Raw genomic sequence first — 24,863 nt, 5'->3', positions numbered from 1 at the left:
AACTGCACACTGTGCAATATTTTTCTTCCTGACTCAATCTATATTAAGTCGATAGCCCGCTGAAACCCGAGGTTTGGTGCATTTTTCCAATTTAGTTGCTGTCGAAGTCTCTGAAAGTGCTGATTCCATCAAACCACCCCTCTCCCACACAGATTTCAATAACTTGGGAGAGAGAAATTCCATTAGCTGGTGATGGTGCTTTAAACAAACAGCATGTCTTCCTTTTTCATCCACTTTACCTCTGATCAGTTTGCGCTCTCATCAGGAAAGATAACAATGTGTGAAGCCACCTACCCAAGGAAGGCTGTGAACCGGCATTTACTTACTCAGGAAGCAGCGGGTGACATAATTTCCAGTGGTAACTATTTATGAAGCATTTGAGCCACATTATTAAAACAAACAAACCACAGACAAATGAATTGTTTCAGATACTCCAACATAGGTATGGACCAATTTTTCCTCCAAAGGGTCAGATAATATGTATTTTGTGTGTTGCAGGCCCACACACACATTTTTTGCATACTCTTTTGTTTCTATTATTGTTGTTTTTACTGTTTCATAACCTTAAACATGGAAGACAACACTCTTAGCTCAAGAATCATGTGACGGGAGGCTGTAGTTCAAGATCGCCCTGCTCTGAACAAAATCTGGTTTAAACTTGAACCTCAGCATTAATTTTTAAGGTGGTGTAAAAAGCATCTGTGTGTCATTGAATAACTGCAAGGTTCAGAGAAAGGCAGCTCTAAGTTCCATCTTCGCTGTGACCCCTCCTATTTAGGTCACCTTAGACTAGTTCTGACATCTCTGAGCTACATATTTCTCACCTGAAAAAAAAATAATGCCTACCTTATGAAAGCAGATGACAATTAGTTTTGATGGTGGTAACCGTGCTTTATTTATTTATTTCTTTATGTTTAGTTCAAAACTTTAACCCTATTATTTATAACAGTAGCTCATAGTAGTTATTCAATAAATGCTTAATTATTGGCAGGATTTAAGTTAATAAATCATTATCTATGTGAAAAAAGTTTAAAAACCATCCTTCCTATAAGTTTGGAAAATATGGCCAATTAAAACAACAACAAGAAAGAAAGGCATTTGTATTAATCAGAGTTCTCTAGAGAAGCAAAACCCATAGGATATATAAAGATAAAAAGAAAGAGATTTACTAGGAGGGATGGGCTCACCTGATTGTGGAGGCTGACCAGTTCCACAGTCTACTGTTTGCCAGTGGGAGGCCCAGGAAAGCCAGTGGCATAGTTCTGTTTAAACATGAAGACCCAAGAATCAACAACATTGATGTCTGAGGGCAGGAGAAGAAGGATGTCTAAGCTAAAGGAGAGGGCAAATTCCCACTTCTGTGGCCTTTCTGTTCTGTTCAAGCCCATGCTGGACTGACTGGGTGATGTCCACACACATCAATGACTATGATATTCTTTACTCAGTCAAATGATTCAAATGGTAATATCTTTCAGAAAACCCCTCGTAGGCACACCTAGAAATATTTTGCGGGATGTCTGAGAGTCTCTTAGTTCAGTCAAGTTCACACAATCACAGCACTGTGTAGCTCAAGGCAAAAATAGTCTATATTTGCTACAAGAATATATAGAAATAATGTCATAAGGATATAGCCATGGCTGAGTCCTGAGGGAAATTATATGCTAGCCACCAAAGGAATTTTAACGTTGCCATCTTTCTTGCTTAGCCCATCTAGGGTTTGCAGAAGGCTATGGGCAGAGGAAATTTTCCTCATTCCTGTAAAACAATGCAAATAGATGGGAATAAGAGAAAAAATGAAACTGCCTGGGATTGTCAAGAATAAGCCAAAAAATGGAGGAGGGAGGAGAAACAAGCATTACATATGATCAACATGCAGAATTGAAGTAGTAAAAGGACTATAGTTGCTTTCAAGATACTTTAGGAAGCTATATGCCTGTTTCAAAGATGCTGGCAATACTCTGTAATATCTAAAAGTAACATTTGGAAACAGTTATCTGCCTTTATGACACACACAAATGCCTTTGTAATAGTAAATCTTTTTGTTTTAGTGTGGTAGAAACACTATGCAATTTATAGTTCAAAATTTTATCCTCTAAAGCAAATATTGTAAGAATTGTATTTTAGAATCTAGGTGGTATATTCATCTCATTTATTGTACAATTTTTTCAAAATGTATTAAGTTAAAAATTTTCACAATTAAATATCAAAAATAGTAAATATACACCCTTATTCTCTACCTTTAGCCATGTGTATTGCTGTTTCTAAACCTTAATTTGATCACTCACAAAACAAGAATCATGAAATATCTCTCACAGGGTCATTGTGAGGATAGGCCATAATGTTCCACATTCAAGTTCCTATAAAGAGAAAATTGTCATGCAATGCTTTTAAAAAAATGTGCATTTAGGCAAATCCTTTATTAATTCTACTTTATAATGGGCAAGAACATAAGTTGTATTTAAACAGTACAAAAAAGTTTACAGTGAAGAGGCATTTTCCTGGTCCATCCTGACTCCCACCGTTAGCCCTCCTAGTGGTGACCATATTCTTCACAAATAGTAGCAACATATTAAACATCTCTTGCATCTGTAGTGATGTCTCGTATCATTTGTAATAGTATTTGTGACACCGTTTTTCCATTTTTCAAAACAACTTTGAAGGAGTTTTGTCAACTTTATGAGTTTTTCTAAAAGAATCAATTTTGCCTTTTTTATTCTTTCTATGGTGATTTTTGTTTCTTATATCTTTTACTTCTGCTTTCAACTTTGTTATTTCATCTTTTTCTAATCCTTTGGGTTTATTCTGTTGGTTATTTTCCATATTTCTTAAGTTAGATGTCAAACTCATTATGTGTATTCACACACACAAACGTGTGCTCAAGGTGTGTCCAGAAAATACCCAGACATGTAATAAGAAAAATGGAGATATTTATTGAAGAAGATACAAGATACAAGAAACATTGTACATAGGACAATGACACCTCAGTCCCCTTCAAAGTAAGTAGTACCTTGGGACCTCACATACTTCTCCCAATTGCTATCAGATGCCCCATCATATTTTCCTGAATCTCATTGACAGTCTAAAATCTCTTCCCTTTAAAAGGTGGTTTTAGTTTTGGAAAAAGCCAGAAGTCACAAGACATCAAATCTGAACTGTAAAGAGCTGAGTCACCTGGGTGGTTGATCTTTGTTGATTGCAGCCCATACACATTCAACATTTTCAGGTGTTCTGCTTGTTGCTGGCCTTCCAGAACATATATCACATTCAACAGATTCTCAACCATCCCTGAAGCATTTTGCCACACTTTTATTTGTACTACACTCATTGCATCATCCTGAAAAGCCTCCTGAATCATTCAAATAGTTTCTGCAGAGGGCTGTTCAAACTTAACACAAAATTTGATTCAGATTCCTTGCTTTATTCACTCAGTCATGTTGAATGTGACAGCCACACAGTGCACAGTCTCGCCCAATAGCATCTACTACCCCCACTGACCAGTACAGTGAAGTCACCATTGGTCACAAATGTGCACTCCAGTCCACTCTCCTTGGCTGCGAGGTCACATGGATATTGCACAAGCTGTTCTTATATTAACAATGGCTGGACTTCTTCCAAACAGACCTCATGTATATATAAAATTCAAGACTATATTTCCCTCTGGGTATCACTTTAGCTTTGTCATTTATCTTTTGATACCTAGTATTTTAATTATAATTCTGTTCTAAATATTTTGAAAATATCCAGTATGCTTTCTTTTGTGACCTTTTGGTGGTTTAGAAGTAATCTTTAAAATTTCTTAATCTATATTTATTTTAGTTAAATTTGGTAACAAATTTTCAATTTAATTACACTATAGACAAAAATGTGATTTTCATAACACCAATTATTTGGAACAAGGGATGTTTACTTTATGGCCAGTACAGTTACTCTTGCAAATGTTTGCTGTGCTCCAAGAGAAAGTACTTACTCTCTCCAGTTCCTCTATACACATCTATTAGGTCCAACATCTCACTCAGGGATGTGAGAATCATGACACTTGCTGTCTTAGACCTTCTTAGAATAAGACAAAGTGCCATTTACTACCTTGTCATGTATGCAGTGGCTCTTAATACAGAAATGGGTGGAAAACAGGTGCTCAATAACTGTTTGCTATAACCCTTTTTTTCACATGTTATTTTGATGGATTGGTTACTTTTGGTCTCTATTAGAAGAGTGTTTTGAGGTCAGAAGTGTCTGTACCACTGTATCATCATAGACAGGTAACAGGTACTCAGTCGATGTTTACAGAAATGAAGGATGGTGACAGATGTTTCATTTTTTTCTGATAAGAAAAAATTTAATCTATGAAAAAAGAGAGAGATTGAAACTTAGCTTCACTTTATAGATAGTAAGACAGGTTATATTAGAATGGTTCAAAAATCCCCCTTTTATTGAATTGCTTTACATAAAGAAATCAATGTCCCATCTCAGGTTTGAACTACTGGCTGGTTGTGTGGGGTGAGGAGATTACATATCCTCTGGGCATGCCTCTCAGATATGCCAGTACTTTTTCTGGTGTCTGGGGCCAGGAGGAATTTCAGTTTTCAACAAGCTAGAATAATGCATTTGCCACCCACTGATACTCAAACGTTTCAAACCAACGATCAGGAAATGTGATGAAATAAGATTGGGGGTCTCTCAGTGCTGTAAATCCGTGGCTGATGTGGAGCTCTCAGGCCATCCAGCTGTTGTCACATTGGAAGGTTATTCCAGCCTTTAAATTTCTAACAGGAATAAGGAGGGACAGAAGGAAACCCCGGGTCCTGCATGTATCTGCACTTCAGTGAGCTGAAATGAATAGAGGATTTGGGGTGAGACGGCTCTGAATTTTCATGTTTATCATCTGAAAATGTTTTCAATAATAATGATAATAGCTAAAATTATAGCTTTATATACAAATTTATTTAATCCTCTTAGCAGCCCCATGTGGTAAGTATTATTAGTCGCCCGAGTTGGTAAATGAAAAAAGCATGAATACACAAATGTCAAATGATTTGCCAATGGATAGCTAATAAATTGCAGCTATTGACACTACAATTTGAGTAACTCTGACACAACATCCTGGCTGAAGAAGTATCCTTGGTTATTGGGTAGAGGTGGGATTACTCTGTCCACAGAACTCAAATAGTTTTTGTAGCTCAAGGTGCTGTCTTCCATCACGGGGCAGATGGTTCTTTCTTCTGCAGAAACACAATTTCACCCAAGTTGGAACACAGCACATTCTGTAGTTGACCGAGTTACTTCTCTTCAGTTTGTTGGTTGTCTTGGGTACGGGGTTGAGACCTTGCCTGACTTCTCTCTCCTTACAGAACAGCGTGCCCACAGACTGTAGACTGGAAAAGAACTTAGAGATCACCAGGCACAGGATTCTTACATTATGGCTCACCACTTGTATCACTCAAAATAAAAGCAGATCCCATCCATTGCTGGTGAACAGAAGAACCACTTCTGGGAGAACTGTGTATCTATTCTGCACAAATCCCATTTTAAATATGTGTTAACGAAGGTCCAGAGAGGGAGAAGTTCTTTTGTCAAGCTCATTTAGTTTCCTCTGGCTAATACCAGAATCTGGGCTAAACCTGACAAAAGCTGAGTTTATGCTTAAGGTATAAATTCTCAGTTCAGCCCTGGCTGCTGTGGCTCAGTAGATTGAGTGCTGGCCTGCAAACCAAAAGGTTACCAGTTTGATTCCCAGTCAGGGCACATGCCTGGGTTGCAGGCCAGGTGCCAGTAGGGGGCACTCAAGAAGCAGTCACACACAGATGTTTCTGTCCCTCTTTTTTCTCTCCCTTCTCCTCTCTAAAAATAAATATACAAAATCTTTAAAAGATGTTTAAAAAATTCTCAGTTCAATGTCTCATTTCTATGGTGCATCTCCCCCGACCCCTGCCAAAAAAAGGAATTTTAACATTTCTGAAGATAAAAGCCACAGGGAAATTAGTTGCTGCACACTTTTCTTCCTAACTAACCTCTGCTATGTGTAGGTTTGTTTTTAAGTGTTTAGAAGTGTGGCAGGGGTGGGGTGGGAGAGGAAGTTCTGTCTCTATAAGAGGTTTCTGAAAGAAACCTTGAGATGACTATCAGGTGAGAAAAAGGAGTAAAATCAAGTGAACTTGAAGAAGGAAAAGCAAGTGTCTCAGGCCCATATAGGAACTAAAATTATTTTCACACTTTCCTATAAACTATGAGGTGGATAAGTGCCACTCAGAAACAACAGCAACAGAAAATGACAGAACAAACCTGTGTGGCAGAGAGGGCATTCTTATGCTGATTTCTCATTGTGCAAAACCCAACACACAAATGGCAGGTTGAGGAGGGCAATTTGGGTCAGAAGGGAGCTATGTGGAAATCAGTGAGCACCTACATACTCTGCCAAGCATCATCAAGAAAGAGAGAAATCAGACCCTTGTTCAGGGTATCACTGGCAAATGTGTTTTCCTGTGCTGTTGGTTCCTTTTGCACTTTTGATGATGTTTTCTTTAGCCATGCAGAAACTTTTTAATTTGATGTAGTCTCATTTGTTATCCTTACCTTTATTTCTTTTGCTCTAGAGGATATATCAGTGAAAATATATCGGTGTGATATCTGAAATTTTACTGCCTATGTTCTCCTCTAGGACTTTTATGGTGTCACAGCTTATGTTTAAGTCTTTTGTCCATTTTGAGTTTATTCTGGTATACGGTGTCAGTTGGTGGTTCAGTTTCACTTTTTTGCATGTACCAGTCCAGTTCTCCCAACACCATTTATTGAAGAGGCTATTTTTACTCCATTTTATTTTCCTGCCCCCTTTGTCAAATATTACCATATTTTGCCATGTGAAAATGCACATTTTCTTGCCCAAGTTTTTGTGGAAAAAATAAGGATGTGCATTATACATGGGTAGTACTAATTCTGTATCTATATAAATGTTTTAGTTCTTTTATTTATGCTTATGTGTTAAAAATGTAACTCTAGAAAGCAATAACAATATCCATATGCAAAATAATACTCTGGATTACAATAATCAGTTTTGTTTCTAAATATAAATAAAAATGGAATTAAAAAATAAAATGAAGGATTTTTTTTCTGAAAGTCTGAGCCAAAAATGTGGATGTGCATTATACACAGCAAAATATGGTAATTGACCATAGAGAGATCAGATTATTTCTAAACTCTCCATTCTATTCCATTGATCTTTGTGTCTATTCTTATGCTAGTACCAGACTGTTTTGATTACAGTGGCCTTGTAATATAGTTTGATATCAGGTATTATGTTCCTTTCCACTTTGTTCTTCTTTCTGAAGATTGCTAAGGCTATTCAGGGTCATTTTTGATTCTACACAAATTTTTGAAATATTTGTTCTAAATCTGTGAAATATGTCACTGGCATTTTAATAGGAATTGTGTTGAATCTTTAAATTGCTTTGGGTAGTATGGACACTTTAATGATGTTAATTCTTCCAACCCATGAACACAGCATATGCTTCCATTTTATTTGTATTTTCCTTAATTTCTTTCTTCAGTGTTCTATAGTTTTCTGAGTACAGGTCTTTTACCTCCTGGGTTAAGTTTACTTCTAGGTACATTATTTTTCTTGTTGCTATAGTGAATGGGATTTTTTTCCTAGTTACTGTTTCTGCTATTTCATTGTTGATATACAAAAATGCCTTTGATTTCTGAATATTGACTTTGTACTCTGCTGTTTTGCCAAATTCACTTATTAGGTTGAGTAATATTTTGCTGGAATCTATAAATATATAATCTTTGGTGGGTTTCCTATGTACCCCATCATGTCACCTGCAAATAATGACAGTTTTACTTCCACCTTTTCAATTTGGATGCCTTTTATTTTTTTCTTGTCTGATTACTGAAGCTAGAATGTCCAACACTATGTTGAATAAAAGAGATAAAAGTGGACACTCTTGTCTTGTTCCTGATCTTGGGGGGAAAGCTTATAGATTTTTCCCATTGAGTATGATGTTAGCTGTGAATTTCTCATATGGGGCCTTTATGTTGAAGTATATTCCTCTACTCCCACTTAGCTGACTTATTTTTTTTACCATAAATGGGTGCTGCACCTTATCAATACTTTTTCTGCATCTATTGATATGATCTTGTGATTTTTGTTTTTTATTTTGTTTATGTTGTGTATTATGTTTATTGATTTGTGAGTGTTATATCATCCTCGCATCCCTGGGATGAATCCCACTTGATCATGGTATATGATCTTTTTAATGTATTGTTGGATCTAGTTTGCCAATATTTTGTTGAGGATTTTAGCGTCTATGTTCATCAGAGAGATTGGCCTATAGTTTTTTTTGGTGTGTCTTTACCTGGTTTGGAGATTAGGATAATACTGATCTCATAAAAGGAGTGTGGAAGTCTTCCCTCTTCTTGATTGTTTTGGAATAGTCTGAGAAGGATAGGGGTTCCTTCTTTCCCTAAGTGTTTGGTAAAATTCACCTGTGAAGCCATCTAGTCCAGGGCCTTTGTGTGCTGGGAGTTTATTGTTTCAATTTCACTAGCTGTTATTGGTTTATTCAGGCTTTCTGCTTCTTCTTGATTCAGTTTTGGAACATCATATATTTCTAGAAATTTGTTCATTTCACCCAGGTTGTCAAATCTCTTGGCATGTAGTTGTTCATAGTTATTATTTACAATCCTTTGTTTTTTGTGATATCATATAAAGACCTCTTATGACTCAACACCAGGAAGACAAAAAATCCAGTTAAAAATGGCCAAGGGGCTGATAGACACTTATCCAAGGAGGACATACAGAGGGTTGATAGGCATTTGAAGGGATGTTCAATATCACTAGCCATCAGAGAGATACAAATTGAAACCACAATGAGACACCACCTCACCCTGGTCATAATGGTCATCATTAACAAACCACAAACCACAAGTGCTGGCTAGGATGTGGAGAGAAGGGAACCTTAGTGCGCTTTTGGTAAAAAAGTACACTGGTGCAGCCACTGTGGAAAAGAGTATGTAATTTCCTCAAAAAAACTAAAAATGGAACTGCCTTTTTATCCAGCAATTCTACCACTGGGATTATACCCTAGGAATCTTAAAACACCAATTCATAAAAACATACGCACCCCAATGTCTGTAGCAGTATTATTGACATTAGCCAAGTCCTAGAAACAGCCCATGTGCCCATCAGTAATGAGTGGAACAAAAGACTGTGGTACATTTACACCAGGGGTATCAAACTCATTTTAACTAGGGGCCACATCAGCCTTGCAGTTGCCTACAAAGGGCTGGGTGTAATTTTAGGACTGTATAAATGTAACTACTCCTTAACTATTAAGGAGTTGAAATTACATTCGGCCCTTTGAAGGCAGCCTCAAGGCTGATGTGGTCCCTGGTGAAAATGAGTTTGACACCCCTGATTTACACAATGAAATGCTATGCAGCAGGAAGAAAGAAGAAACTGCTCATTTGCAACAGCGTGTGTGGAATTGGAGAGTATTTTGCTAAGTTAAATAAGCCAGGTGGTAAAAGACAAATGTTATATGATCTCACCTACAAGAAGAACCTTATGAATAAAACAAGTGAGGGAAATAGAAACAAGATATGGAAACAAGGAACAGACTGACAGGGAACAGAGGTGGGGGGGAAACGGATAAGGGAGAAAAGAAAGGGAAGGATCTAGTCAAGGAACACGTATGAGTGACTCATGCAGAGGGACAACAGGCTGGGGATTGACTGTGGGAGTGGGAGATGGGCGGGGCAGGGGAGAGTTATGGGGAAAATGGGGACAACTATAATAGAACAACAATAACAAAAAAATTCAGCCAGAAAAGAAAAAGAAAAAAGAGAGGGAGGATGTGGGTGAAGGCACTCACTCCTCTCTTGCTCCCTGATTCAAGGTGGGAACACGTTTATTAAATGACAAGTAATTTGATAACAATTGTATTGAGTTAACAAGACTAAGAGATACTGAGACGTCATATTGATTTGAACCTTTCTCTAAAAGGTACATTATGTTATTAGAGAAGAAAATTAAAAATCAAAACACGGGCAAGATATTTAATTAAGACCAATTCTTTTGCATAAAAATGCTGCAGTCAGTGTACTGCAGGCTATGCTACCTATTTTTTTCAGTTTCTTGCTGACAGAGGACTGCCAGGAAAAAGCTACATTCAATGGAAGTCTCTCACCTAGTTTAGGATTACAGACTTAACTGCTTAAAAGTCAGTTGGGGGTAGGTGGGTGGTCCAGACACAACTGAAATCCATAATGGAAGTTAGTAGAGGGTCATAGAAAAATGAATAAAGGGACTTTGGAATCAGAAAGAACTAACCTCATTTCTGTCTCTAAATTTAGGCAAGTTCTCAACCTGCCCTCATCTGTAAAATTAAACCAGTTTTGGTTTTCTTGCTGAATTGCTTGAGTGAATGTCACTTTAAACTTTTTGCAAAGTAGAAACTCAGTAACTGGTGGCTATTAGAATTATCAGTAATAGAAGTATTAAATAATATCTGGAAAAGCAGCATCTGTTCATAAGATGATTTACTGTCAAGAGTCTCACACTGCTTACTTTGTAATTTATTCTGTAATACAATTTAACAGATACAAACTCACATACACCCAATTGCTTTGCCAAAGTTGGATCTTCTTGAACCTGTGTCTAAGTCTTTCATTAAGGTGAGTCATCTGTGTTGGCAAAGACTCATTCCTCATTCTTCAATTCTAACCTGAGACGGACACAGCAAAGCCTGCTGCAGGTGACGTCCCTGAAGGCTATGGTTGAGGTTCCCTTTCAACAAAGACATTTTGCCCATTAAGCAGCTGGACCCTTGGAAAAGACTGGGATAAACTTCAAAGATAAGATTACCACTGATGTAGATAGAAGCACTATATAGTTACAGGCTTGGAAATAAGGACTCATTCTTGAGTGAAGGACATGACCTTTATTTTGATGATGTCTAGGGAGAGTAACTTTGCTATAGGTATTTATACAGCATCCATGTGTTTGAAAATAAATATACTAGGTGAGAGGTTGAACTGAACTGCTGAATCTCTAAATTTCCTCCAATCCTAAAAATCTCATGATTCTGACCACTGAAAAATCCTGCAGAGAAGGTCCGTACATTTCTGAGTGAAATGTTACAAAAACGTTCACAAATTCCTGTATTTGTGTCTATCCCTCTAAGATATAATGAAGTGCTCACCACCATTATTCCTCATTTGCTCTGACTTCCTTTTCTTCTATATACTTTGCATAGCAGCACTAGTAACTGACTTTCTTATGTGAACACTTCTAAATGAAGAGGCAAAGCAAAGCCACAGTGAGAGGCAAAGCTGAATTAAGGGGCATTCACTCACTTGCTCCATGAGTCAGTTTTCCCTCCCATGATCCAGATTCTTTAAATCTCAGCAAAAGGGCAAGCGAGTACATAGCTATGTCAGAGGAATTTGGAGACCTTGGAGAAGAGTTGAAGCTGGAGCTACACCATCTTTGAACGTCAGACCACCCCTGCCTTTACCATGTACCCTGGACTTGTCCCAACAACATTCTCTCTCTCTAACAAGGCTCTGAAAACTATAGACTATAACTAATTGACCATGACAGACAAACAAACAAAACCCCCATATACCTGTATGATTCAAACCATTTATCACAGCATTTATTTGCAATATCAAAAGATTGGACACATACACAAACCTAATGTTCATCCATGAGAACTTGACTGAATTATTCATATGTAGCCACACAAATGGAGTTTTAGGCAGCTGTAAAAAAGAATGTCAACTATCTCATTTGTTGCAATGTAATTATCTCTAGAATACATTGTTAACTAAAAAAAGGCAAGGTGGAGGTGTGTTAATGACAGGTGTTTTATCTTGGGGTAAGCAATTAGTTGCAAAGGAAGTTTCCATTTAGTTATATTCTAGTGAACAAACAGAGAAGGCAGACTCAAACTATCACAGCTTTGAAAATTGCATGAATTAGTGTATCTCATCAATAATCATAAATGGCTGATCATCACAAATAAACTGGAGAGAACCAGACATCACTTGGCTTCTAACATGAGTACACGAGGCATCTATAAATTTCTTGACTAAAAATATCACTGAACCAAATATGATCGAAACTCTAAATATAAATTTGTAAGATACACAGGAGACAGAGGAACCACTTTAAACACACTATAAGGATGTAATCAGTAAATCCAGACTGAGGAAAATTCCACACGACACTCTCATTTATTACAAAATTAAGATAGAAGAGATGGAAGAGGAACCCTTGGCTCAAAAGGGATGTTTGATTACATTAGGAATTTTTATTAATTTTTAAGTGTGAAAGTGGTGATTCCTTTTTGAGATTATATTTTTAGTAATGCATACTGAAATATGTACAGACAAAATGACACGGTAATCTAGAGATTAAGGAGTAGATAAAGGGAGAGAAGAACGAGATTGGCCATGTACTGACAATTACTGAATTTCAGTAATAGTTGAATCAAGGTCATTATATTACTTCCCTTGGGTATATATTTGCTAATTTCCAGAATACAAATATTAGCAAAATACTCATATTCTCAATTTTGAAGATAATTACTGAGGGTAGAATTTTTCCCCCTATAAACTACATGTCTCTTTATTATTAATAATAAAATTACATTTGTTTACTATCTAAAATATACTATTAGGATCTTAGCACTCCATCTACTTTAACTGATTCAATTCATTCTAACAATCCTCTAAGGTTTGTTACTATACTTACTATACTTACTCTCATTTTACAGATGAAATCCCCGAGGCATAGAAATTTTAAGTAAGCTGTTCAAAGTCACACCGCTAGCAATGACTGAGTCAGGCAACCAGTTGTGGCAGCCTTGCTTCAGAACACATGCTGTCAACCACTAATTTAAGTGTTTATATACATGTTATGAAAATGGACTGGGGTAGCATCAGCATCAATAACAACTAACATTCTGAGCATTCTTCTCTGGCAAGCACTGCACTAAATATTTTATAACTGTTATCTTTTATTCAAGACAGTCCTATAAGGTAATCTGATTGTTTTCATATTACAATGGAGAAAAAAATACTGTAAGAGGTTAATAGCTCATCCATGATTATTCAGGTAGACTCTGGCAAAGGTAAGGTTATCATAAAAATTGTCTGTTCCTAAGTAAAAAATCACCAAAAATTATTGGCTTAAAATAATAGCCATTTATTTAGCTCATAACTATAGGTGGTTGAGTTAGGCTGGGCTCAGTTGGGGAGCTTTTATAAACTTGACTGGGCTGCCTCATGAGTCTGCTTGTTACCATTGCAATTTGATTTGGTGTCTCTACTGGTGTGGGTTGGCTGACAATTTGGTGAAACACCTTGGTTCTCCCTAACAGGATCTTGTTCCCTAGTCACCTAGCTTGGGCTTGTTCTCTTGGTGAAAACATGAGTCCAACAGAAAGAGTGGAGTCATGCAAGACATTACTTCTGCAGCACTACACTGGCCAAGGCCAATGGCAAGGCCAACCCAGACTCAAGGGGTAGAAAACAGACCATCTCTTGATAGGAGAATCTGATATTACATTGTAAATGGCGTAGATTCAGTGAAGGAGAGAAATTTGCCATTTTTTGCAAGTAATCTGCCACATTTAAAAGTTATTGCATAACTTTTCCTCATTTTAGGTTCTACTGAAAATTTGTATTACTTATAACCAGCCTGGTATGAATTTATCTAAATCGGAGTCCTCCACTTGGCTAAAATCTAAATGCTGAGCCAGTGCACGCGTGAAGCAAGATACCAAAGTTTTGCTGCTGTGACTCACCTGCAGGGGATAAGATTACACCCTAGGGAGGCAGAAGGCTGGACACCGTGGGACAGAAGAGCATTAACAAAAAGCCCCACTTTCCAGGTAATGAGAGATTCCCGACAAGTAACAACAGTCATGCAGTTCTAATAGAATTTCAATGAGATAAATTCCACTTTCTGCCCAAGTTTAGCCACTCAGGGAAGAAACAATTACCTTGTGAAAATGGAGCACTCTCCCTATATTATCTCTTCATTAAAATATTCAAATGAACATAACAACACTGTTATAAGCTCATTTATAAAGAAAAATAACATTAATGCATTTAGCGCTAATGCATTTACCTCAGAGCGCTTCCCAGAGATGTTAAAATGTGAAGTTTATAAAATGTTCAGTGATGTTGAACTTGAATTGCAACCTAATGCTTGAATTGCTACATTTAACATTAAAAGCATGTTATTAATCTTCAATTTAAGGGAGAATAATTTTGCTCACGATAAAAAACAGTTATGATGGGATTTCATTCAGATCAAATTTGCTTTAATTGCAATTCTATTAAATTAGAAATAGACATTTTATCCTGATATGATTCTTTGATGTCTTTAGTTTTAATGCTAATAAAAGCATTATCACCACAGGTGTGAGTTGCATTATGTACAATAATTAGGACTTAAATTAAAGATGTGTCAAGCTACCCAAAAGTAATTTGGAAACTAATGTCAAAGAAAGAAAGCAGGTGAAACTTTGGGGGCAGTTTACTTCCCCACTCTTTTGCCAACATCAGTTTCTCATTATTATACTTTTTTTCAAAAGAACAACAATGATAACATTAAGAATAATAACTTCAAGACACAATTAATTAAAGCACAGCAGACCAATTAAGTGGAACATTTTGCAGACAAAGGCATTGTAGAAGAATATTTAATAAAATGAAAAATGTACACAATACATATTAAGTAAAGGAAAAGTCATAATTAGTATGTGTAGTATACCATCTTTATAAAATATGCATAGAAAAGTCTGAAAAGAAATACAACCAAATGATAATTAGTTATTATTAATCTTTAAGTGGGGGATTAAAAGGGATTCTTCTTTTAATGTTTTTATTCTGTATTTTATAATCATTTGTTATAATTAGCAAGTATTATTTTGTATTAAGGGGAAATCTTACAAAAGAACAAAATGTATTCAGTATGATTGAGCTTGTCATAATCAAAGACTGTGTCTTGTTTCTTTGTCAGATCTAAACACTGAGATAAATTCACACAGATTACATGCTCTGGGGAGATGAGTGAATGAATAAATATATGAATGAATGGAAATGTGAGTTATAGGAATTGGAGTTCAATATGTAGCTAAGAGGAAGGTGGCCAAAAGTTGTATCTTTGCCTTTTGTTTTTTCTGTGAAGACCTCTCTTAGTAATGTAAATCTCTTTATTTTACTGAATCACATCAGGGGAAAGATTGTCAGTGTGACTCAATTATGCTCTTCAAAATGGACAAAATGTGGGGATAGAACCAGAAGATGTGAACTCAGCCTCAGTAGCTCAAGTGAGAGATAAAAATGTTTCTCTGTTTACACAGAAATAAATTGACCTAGATATGACAGTGTAACAACATTAAACTTGTGGATTTCTTTTTTGCTAATCTTTGTTAAATATTTTATTAATGTTCTCACCTACACTGTGTGTCAGGGAATGGACTATATGGTGTTAGGAAGGCAAAAATAAATGAAGATGTGTTTTCTGCCCTCAGGGTGGCTTTGAATAAAGGGAACAGGCTTTGAAATCCAACTTTCCTACAGTCCAGTCCAAGCAGCACCAGTTATTAGCTGAGTAGCAAGTGACTTATGTTCCTTAGCTCCAATACCCACGTCTTTAACATGAGAAAAATAATAGTAGCAGTACTTTAATTTTTATTAAAATAAAGCTCTACTGGGTTTTGCAAAAATTAAGTCAGATACTAAGAAATTAAGCTGACACATAATAAGCACTCAGAAAAAGGTGACCATGCTTATGAAACAAAAAGATACATAATAAAATATGACAAAGTGGCAGAATAAATATACTAATGTGTCTTGCACTTGATTTAGGTTGGATTTAACTGATTTTCCCATCTACCTAATACTGTGTTCCCTAATTGTTGAGGACAGGGAGGACTTTTGTGCTTACAGGAATTTAATTCTATAAAGAATGGTTACAATTACTAGTAATAAAATACAGATGATGTTCTTAGGGTATTATGCCAGGGAGTCAGAAATTTTTTTCTTCATGCTATGCTGGTTACCACTTATCCTCTCTAAATCTTCAAGAGATTTCTCTAATGATTGCATATTAGCAAATAAGAAATTATAGAGTATGAGGAATGTCCAGGAAAAGCCCAACCATTGTTAATATAATGAGAATGGTTTGCACAACACTGATGTAACCTCACAGACAAGGAGAACATGCATGAACAATGATAACTTCATTCTACTAGTCAGTGGGGTTGGTAGATGCCATTGAGGGAACATGTGCACTGTGTGGCCATTGCATTCAAAATGACTGAGCAACTAAAGCAACACATGTACACCAAAATTTGTGATAAAATTGAACATTCCTCTGTGGAAACTACTGGGTTGGATCAGAAGGTTACTGCTATAGGCAACTGGTGATTGGCAGCTCCATTACAATGACACACCCACTCAGGCATCACGTCCCATGAAGAGTTTATTGGTGAAACATCAAATCACCCAGTTGACTCAGCCATCCTACAGCCCAGATATGGTGCTCTGAGACTTCTGGCTTTTCCCGAAACTAAAATCACCGTTGAAAGTGAAGAAATTTCAGACTGATGATGAAATTCAGGAAACTATAAGACAGGGCAGCTAATGGCGATTGGGAGAACTGTGTGAGGTCTCAAGGTGCTTACTCTGAAGGGGACTGAGGCATCATTGTCTATGTACAATGTTTCTTTATCTTGTATTTTCTTCAGTAAAGGTCTCTATTTTTCATATTACATGGATGAATACTTTCTGGACAGACCTTGTATATTAGTCGTCTACTGTTGCCTAGCGAGTTATTCAAAAACTTAGATGCTCAAAACAACATACACTCACCCCGAGTGGTGTGGCTCAGTTGGCTGGGCTCCATCTGGCAAAGCAAAATGTCACTGGTTTGATTATTGGTCAGGGCAAATGCCTGGGTTGTGGGTTTGTTCCCCACTCAGGGTACATACCAGAGGTAACCAACATTTTCCTCTCACATCTATGTTTCTCTGCCCCCTTTTCTCCCACCCTTCCTCATGCTCTACAAATCATACATAAAATCTTAAAACACACACACTCATTATCTCACAGTTTGTGTGGGTCAGGAGTTAGGGTTTAGCTTTCCTGAGTCCTCTGAGTCAATTCCTGCAGACTGCAATCAGAACATTGACCAGGAACCGGAGTTTCATCTCCAGGTTCCACTGGCGAAGGATCTGCTTCTGATCTCACTCACATGCCATGAACAGCAGGATTCAGTTCCTTGTGGCTGGTGGTTGAAGGTATCTCAGTTTCTTGCCATGTGAGCTCTTCATAAGATAACTCACAACATGACAGTCAGTTGGCTTGTGTTGGGGGAGAGAAATTGGAGAGAGAGAGAAAGGGAGGAATCTTTGTAATATAATCTTGGAAGTGATATTCCCCCATTTTGTCATATTCTATTCAACAGAAGCCAGTCTTTAAAAGATTAAAATGCAATTTAAAAAAAAAAACCAAGAAGAATCTGATCTTTAAGTCCAGACCACACTCAGGGATTTGGGGGCAGGGACAAGAGGATTACATAAGGACATAAATATCCAGAGGTAAGTAGCATTCAGGTCCTTCCACAATGGAAGCTCGAAGAATCACTGAGACAAAGTTTGAAACTGTACCATAAAAGACCCAGTTTTGGAACCTCAGGAAACGCTGAGGTCTAAACAGCTGGAAAGCTGACTCCTACATTTTTTTTCCTGTGATTTGGAGCCTGGGGCCATCATTCTCAGACATAATAAAACAAAAGAGAGAGAATAGAGAAAGAGAGAGGGTGTTGACAAGTCAGCCCACCAGCTACATGTTCAGGAAAAGGTGGAAAGGTGTGCAGAGCCAGTCTTGGTTCTGTATTCTTTACAGGGACACACATACACCCACCCAAACACCCACACACACACTCACTATGGGCCAGCCATTGTTCTGTGTGCTGTGCGACAATGCTATGAAGTCCTATAATTATCATCATCCCCATCCCCATTCTACAGATGGGAAAACTGAGCCACAGACAATACGTCCCATGTTCCAAATTCATGTAGCTAATAAAGTGGTTAGGCTGGGTCTAAACTGAAGCCCACTCTTGATCACTGTGGTCTAAAATTTCCCTAGAGACCACTAATTCAATCCAGTATCCAGTGAAAGTGCTGTCTCATGATTCATAAAATTAATACCTTCCCTTTTAGCTGAGAACTAAAGAGTGGCCAGGCAGATACACAAACTCCTAGGGAGTGAAGATACTATTCCACTAAAGAGTGGCCAGGCAGATACACAAACTCCTAGGAAGTGAAGATACTATTCTATACTACAACCTGCCATTACTTTCTAAATTCCTTAAAGAAGGATCACAATATTCTCTGATTTCCTCACAATACTTTGCACTGTGCTGTAGGCACAAAAAGCTCAGTATGTGACAATTCAGTGATGACACTTTTTTCCCACCTACATTGGCCAGAACACACTATTGGATATAGTGTGTCTCAGTAGGGCAGCCCTGACAAACATCCAATTTGGCCACACCTGAGTTCAAATTCTGAAATTCCTACTTACTTTGTGTGACTTTGATCTTCTTGAGTTTCCCCATCATTAGAATGCAATAACAATGTGGTCTTGTGGGACTGTAATAGGGATCCCATAAAACTGTGTGCTGAGTACCTACAATGAGTAGAACTATGCATCCCATCAAAGGTAGCTGGTTTATTCTTATCAACTGTCACCCAGAATTTAAACAGGGGACTTGGCTTTCACTTCACAATTGAACTTACCCAGCATAATTTCCAAAAATGTCACTATCCCCACTTAAAAGACACCACATTTGTGCACAGCACTGAAATAGCATAACATTTGAATCTTTTATGCAAAGTAGGTTAACACTGACTACTTAAATCCCCCAACTCACATCTCAGTAGCTTAATACAATATTTCTGTTCCCTTTTCCTATAAATCAGAAGTGAGCAGGGGGTCTCCTGAGCAGTTGTCCCCCACACAGCTAGGCAAAGACCCGGTCTCCTTTGTGCTGAGGTGTCATCACACTGGGGCTCTTTGCTTCCAGCCACGTGGAGAGAATTATGGGAGCTCAACAGATCACACCAGACATGTTATGACTCCAGCTTCAAAATAACTTCCACCCTTCTGCTCTTACTCCTTTGGCCAAAACTACTCACATGCTTTTACCTAGATGCAGAATGAGTGAGAAATGCCATTTCTGTGCATGTAAAAGGTGGAAATAAAAATGACACCATCCCTGGAACCCTATAGTACAGAAAACTGGGTAGATAGAAGGTAAGAAAGAGTGCAAATGAATACTATCTTAATATTACCACACGATCGCCACATTTACCATTTTTATCCCTATTACACAGTCTTATGACTATCATTTCAAAGGCTGAATAAATACAGTCTAGGCTGTGTGATCATTTTCTCAATCACTCCCCTGGCATTGGGCAGATATTTAGGATTGTTCTAATCTTATTCCCTAGAATGTTACAGCTTCATACTGTGAACACTGATAATATCAAAGCATCTACCTCCAACTCAGGTGCATTGCTAGGCAGTCACGAGCAGAATGCCAAAATCAGCCAATGCAGCTCTCTTGGCTCCTTAAGCTGAGGAATATTCACAGTCCCAGAGGCAAACCTGACAGCTCTTACCCCAGGTTCATTGCCTCTGAATTACAAGGGGAGAGTTAGATATATGCCTGAGTCAAATTAGACTTGACTTGGATTATATTTTCTTCCATAGAAGCAAACCATCTATATTATAATGTTCAGTGGTCAGTGTCAGGGAAGAACAGTGCAGTTTCAAATGATCACACAGCTAAAAATCCAGGGGTGGTAATGCTTTGCAGAAAAACTCACCTCTTTCTGCAGTGATGCACAGACCGTAACTGCAATCTGGACGGCATGGGATTGCAAACAGAGTGCAAATAAAATGCAGATTTGTTTCCATTTCATTCCATTCCAACAGCAGTTATTCATAACAGCTTAATGTGCAGCCACTGCATTTCCCAAATGCAATGTGCTGAGGGTTTTGTGCAGTTAAAATTGGTTTTATAGGCAGGGGAAATGCCACCAGCACTGCAAAATTGTTGCTACACTTTCACTCTCCTGGATTTAACTCTCTAGTACGAGTATTTAAATCCTGGAATAGTTGTTGCCTCCATAATGCAAAATCTAAACTACCAGAGTCAGAATTATGCTGGGAAATTCACGCACACACAGAGTAGCTTACAGAATGCCATAAATTAAATATGAAGCCTCTTTGTGCTTTCAAAAAAATCAGAAAGAATCAAAGGCTTGTACAAATTCTCTTTACTTAGAGACTTCATTTGCCTTGTAAGTTTCTGCATCCTGGGCCCTGATGCTATTCACATTCCTTTTCAATTCTTTGTAGTTTTCGGCAGGCAAAGGGTTAATAACAATCAACCTTAATGGTTTTTAACTTTGCCTTAAAGCACTTTAAGACAGACCTGTCCACCAAAAGGTAAAGGATATGGTGAGTATGGGGAAGAGAAGGAGAAAGTGGGAGGCAAGATCACATCTCCTTTTTTTTTTTACTTGATGTAGCTCTCTTCAAAAGCAGTTCAGTGTGATGACTTCTCCAATTTATAGCGGTGGGAAAACAGGCAGCAGATATGGAGATAAGCATAGTCATTGCCGAGTAGTATGAAAGACTCATCGGTCAGAATATCATCTTTGTACATGATAAATACACACACATTTATATTATAACATATATGCAAAAATATATATGTATTCTTTATGCATAAAATGATGTACTAACCCACAGAAGGTAGCATTAGTTTTCCAGAATTGTACCTGGATTTAATCTGATTTATTTGTGTTGATCTTGACTATTTTTAGTCCAATGGTTTGATCGTTTAATCTTCAAACTTTTGGATATGTCTGTATTTTCCTGACATTGCCTCTATAATTCAGAAATCATTTTAAAATTCAACATTCTGTTGAACTAATGTTTTCTGATGAAAGTTCTACATAAACTTGTTTGAGGGTTAGGAGCCTTCCACAAATGTAGCATGTTCAACATAACCCAACATGGTGGCCTTGTGCATGCTCTGTTAGCATCCACATTGGGGTGGAAACAGACAAGATGGGCATCTGCAGAGTTGCCACAAAGCCGGTTTTGCTGAAATACGCTCAAACCATGAGTAGCCCTTTCCCCCTCATTCTCTAACCAGGATATTAAAGCAAGATGTGCATAAGCAACTAATTTTGATTCAGTTTTTGGAAAGCAATGGCATTTAGCAAAACCCAGCAAATTGTCCCTTTCAGCACTAATAACATGTTCTGAGCTTTCTCCACTAAACTTTACGTAATGGTAATATAATAGGATTGATATGGCAATTAAGTGGTTGCATATTTTGGGGCAATGGAGGGCATCCACCAGGGCACAAACCATTAGTAAAATGGAAACATTGTCACAGAATTGGTCCGGATCTGGCTCAGGAGTTGGGGACGCATGCCACTAGCCATTCTAGTTTTTCAGGAAATTTGAAAGTGGGATTATAATACCACTGGGCTCCCCTACTAACACCAGAACTGTACTGGGAAGGGTCCAGTGCAGTCTTTACAAGGCGAATGACCACCAGCACTATTAAAACATTTTACAAATATTTATCTTCACAAATGCTGAACAAAGTAGATTATTATATTTTCTTTCTGATGGCTAAGGAATAGTATGTAGGAGGGCATTTGATACCTTACAAACATCAGCGACATTTTTGTTTGCAGAGAATTTTATGATTTCCAGACAAGAAAGTTTCTTGGGATCACCTTGTCCACTCCTCTGCTTTCTCTAACACATGCATACCAACTATTATATGAGATTAACAGATGAGAAAATATTACTCCCATTTTAAAGGTGAGGATTCTACTTTCCATTGGCCAGCCCTAGCAGCTCGAGTCCAAGAATTATGCACTGCTGAGGGGGAGACACCTTGGGTTGGAAGATTTAGATGGTCATGTCCTCTTCTCCATGCCAGGCAGACCAGCATCGGTGAGTCTCTGTTCTTTCTTTTTCATTTTTCAACTGGCATTATATGCCCTTGATAAAATTAGATTTCAATACATGGGTGATTGGTGCACGTTATTCTGTGTTCTTTACTACATTTGAAATATTTCATAAATGCCTAAAAATAGAATTAATTTATTACCTAAAGTAGGTGTAACAATCTCAAATGATCTTTTGGGGTACTGATTTTACACCATAAATAGTGTATATCATGACACTTAATAAGTGTTCATTTTTGTGCCCCCATTTTTGTTATTATTGTTTGTATTATAATCTTTGGAGGAGTGGTAATAAGGCAAGGGTCTTCCCACTGCCTTGCACCACTAGGATATAGTGTCATCAGGAAGATTAGAGCCTAGAAGACAGAACTGAAGCAGTGTGCTTGCAGTTGGAGCGGAAAGTAGGGCAGGGGTCTCTTCACATCCTGTCTGTATCTTCTCCACCATCATCTGCCTCCACAAAGAGAACTTGCTCTTTCTCCAAGGCCATTCAACACGTTTACATCAGCTGTTAACAACTCAAGCACCATTACTCAAGGAAGCTCTCTTTCATACACCAGACCAAGTTGGATCTCATTTTCATTGTGGAAAAATACACACAACATAAAATTGAGCATTCTAACCATTTAAAAATGAATGACTCAGTAGCATTTGGTACACTCACAGTGTTGTGCAAACAGCACCATTATCTAGTTCTAGAGTTTTATGACCCCAAAAGGGAACCTCAGGCCCATTAAGCTGTCACTCCTCGTTTCCCCTCCTCCAGCCCCTGGCAACCACTAATTTGTTTTTCCTCTCTATGGATTTGCCTATTTAAGATATTTCCATATAAATACAATCATAAAATGTGATTTTATGCATGGCTCCTTTCCCTTAGCATATGTTTTCAAGGTTCCTCTAAGTTATACCAGGGATTGGAACTTCATTCCTTTTGGAGAACACTATCAACAGGACACAGGACAGGACACAGAATTGGAGAGAATACTTGCAATCCTATAACTAACAAAGATTTAATAACCTCAAGATCTAAAAAGCCTTTACAACTCAACAACAAACAGAAAAAAAAACAATTGAAAGATGAATAAATGACTCAGATAGACATTTCTCCAAGGAATATATACAAATGACCAACAAGAGCATGAAAAGTTTTTCAGCATCATCAGTTATTAGAGAAATACAAATCATAAACTTTCTTCCTTTTTTAAAAAAATATTTATTTATTTTTAGAGAGGAGAAGGGAGGGAGAAAGAAAGAGAGAGAAACATCAATGTGTGGTCGCCTCCTGCATGTCACACGATGGGGACCTGGCCAGCAACCCGGGCATGTGTCCTGATTGGGAGTCACACTGGCAACCCTTTGGTTTGAAGGTCTGTGTTCAATCTGCTGAGCCATACCAGCCAAGGCTAAGCTTTCTTTTTAAAACTCATCATACACTTTATTAATTGATATATTGTACTTTGATTCATATTTGTGTCTTCCAACAGACTGAAGACTCCAAGAGGACTGGACTCTATTGCTGTGATACAGTGTTTGGCATGTGATAAACCTTCAATAAATATTTGTTGAATAAATGAAGGGATGAACAGGAGAAGCAAAGGGCTTTAGAGGGTCAAAAAAGGGAAAATATCAACTCTTTCAAATTATGAAAATACTGCCTGTAGTTAGTTGGTGGGCGTCCCATTCATGTATAAGGAAATAGCTTTCCCCCCCCTCTGACCTTCTCTCCTAGGTTGCATCTCCAAACTATGTGGCATCATGATTTTTTTGATTTTGTTGTTAGTGATGACAGTGTTGACTACTGATGACTGTGAGTCAGGCATTGTACTTAGTACTGAAGAGATGACTGTGAATTAATAAAACCATGACTTAAGCCTCACAGGAACCCCACTGGCACAAATTTTACTCTCCCAGTTTGCATATGAAGAAACTAAGGCTCAGAGAATCCTTTGAATAAGTGGTTCAAGGACACTCAAACTGGACACTCAAGCTGCCTCACCTCACTGTCCCATATCCTGGACTGGTTCTCCATTGCCTCTGCATCCCCCACATCAAACACAGGACCTGGAGAACGGGAGATGTCAAAAAGTCTTCAACAATGAGCAATTGATAGTTACCAAAGAAGGAGGGAGGAAAGGAAAAAAAAAAAAAACTAAGAAAAGAGATTAAAATCTGGACTCACATTCCTTCTTAGGATGAAAAAATGATAACAATAGTTCATATTCACCGAGCCCTTACTACAAGCCAAGCTTGTGCTAAGCACTTTACTGTCATTGTCTTATTGAATCTAAACATCCTTCACAGGATTTGGCACTATTTAGCTATAGTTAACCTTATTTTGAGTAGGATAAGACTGAGGCACAGACAGGTTGATTATTGGCCACCCCTGGCCATGAAGGGAACCAGGGTTTGAATTCAGGAGTTTCACATTCTGTAACTATGTCTCTAGGCTACTGGTGACTCCAAAGCAGAGTACTACCCAAGGGCTCAAACTAAAGTATCACAGATTCTTGATCCTTTATTCACATCCACAGGAAGTAATATTTTGTAAAAATAAGTGTTTATTGTTCCCCGTGTTTGTGGCACAAATTACCAGCCACACATGGGGAAGGTAGAGACTGCACTGTCCCAAATAACTGGCAGGTAGGAACTCCTGATTGTTGAGAAGAATTCTCTACCATCCCAGTGAGGAAGCCATACAACACGCCTACCCCTTGCAGATGGCTCCAGAGGCCCTGACAGGACAGAATCAAGGGCACGGTCAAGTACTGGGGACTACCC

The sequence above is a fragment of the Sturnira hondurensis genome, unplaced genomic scaffold, assembly GCF_014824575.4.
Source record: "Sturnira hondurensis isolate 20B ecotype Veracruz unplaced genomic scaffold, ASM1482457v3 Scaffold0020579, whole genome shotgun sequence".
Taxonomy (NCBI): Eukaryota; Metazoa; Chordata; class Mammalia; order Chiroptera; family Phyllostomidae; genus Sturnira; species Sturnira hondurensis.
This window is presented reverse-complemented; position numbering follows the sequence as displayed.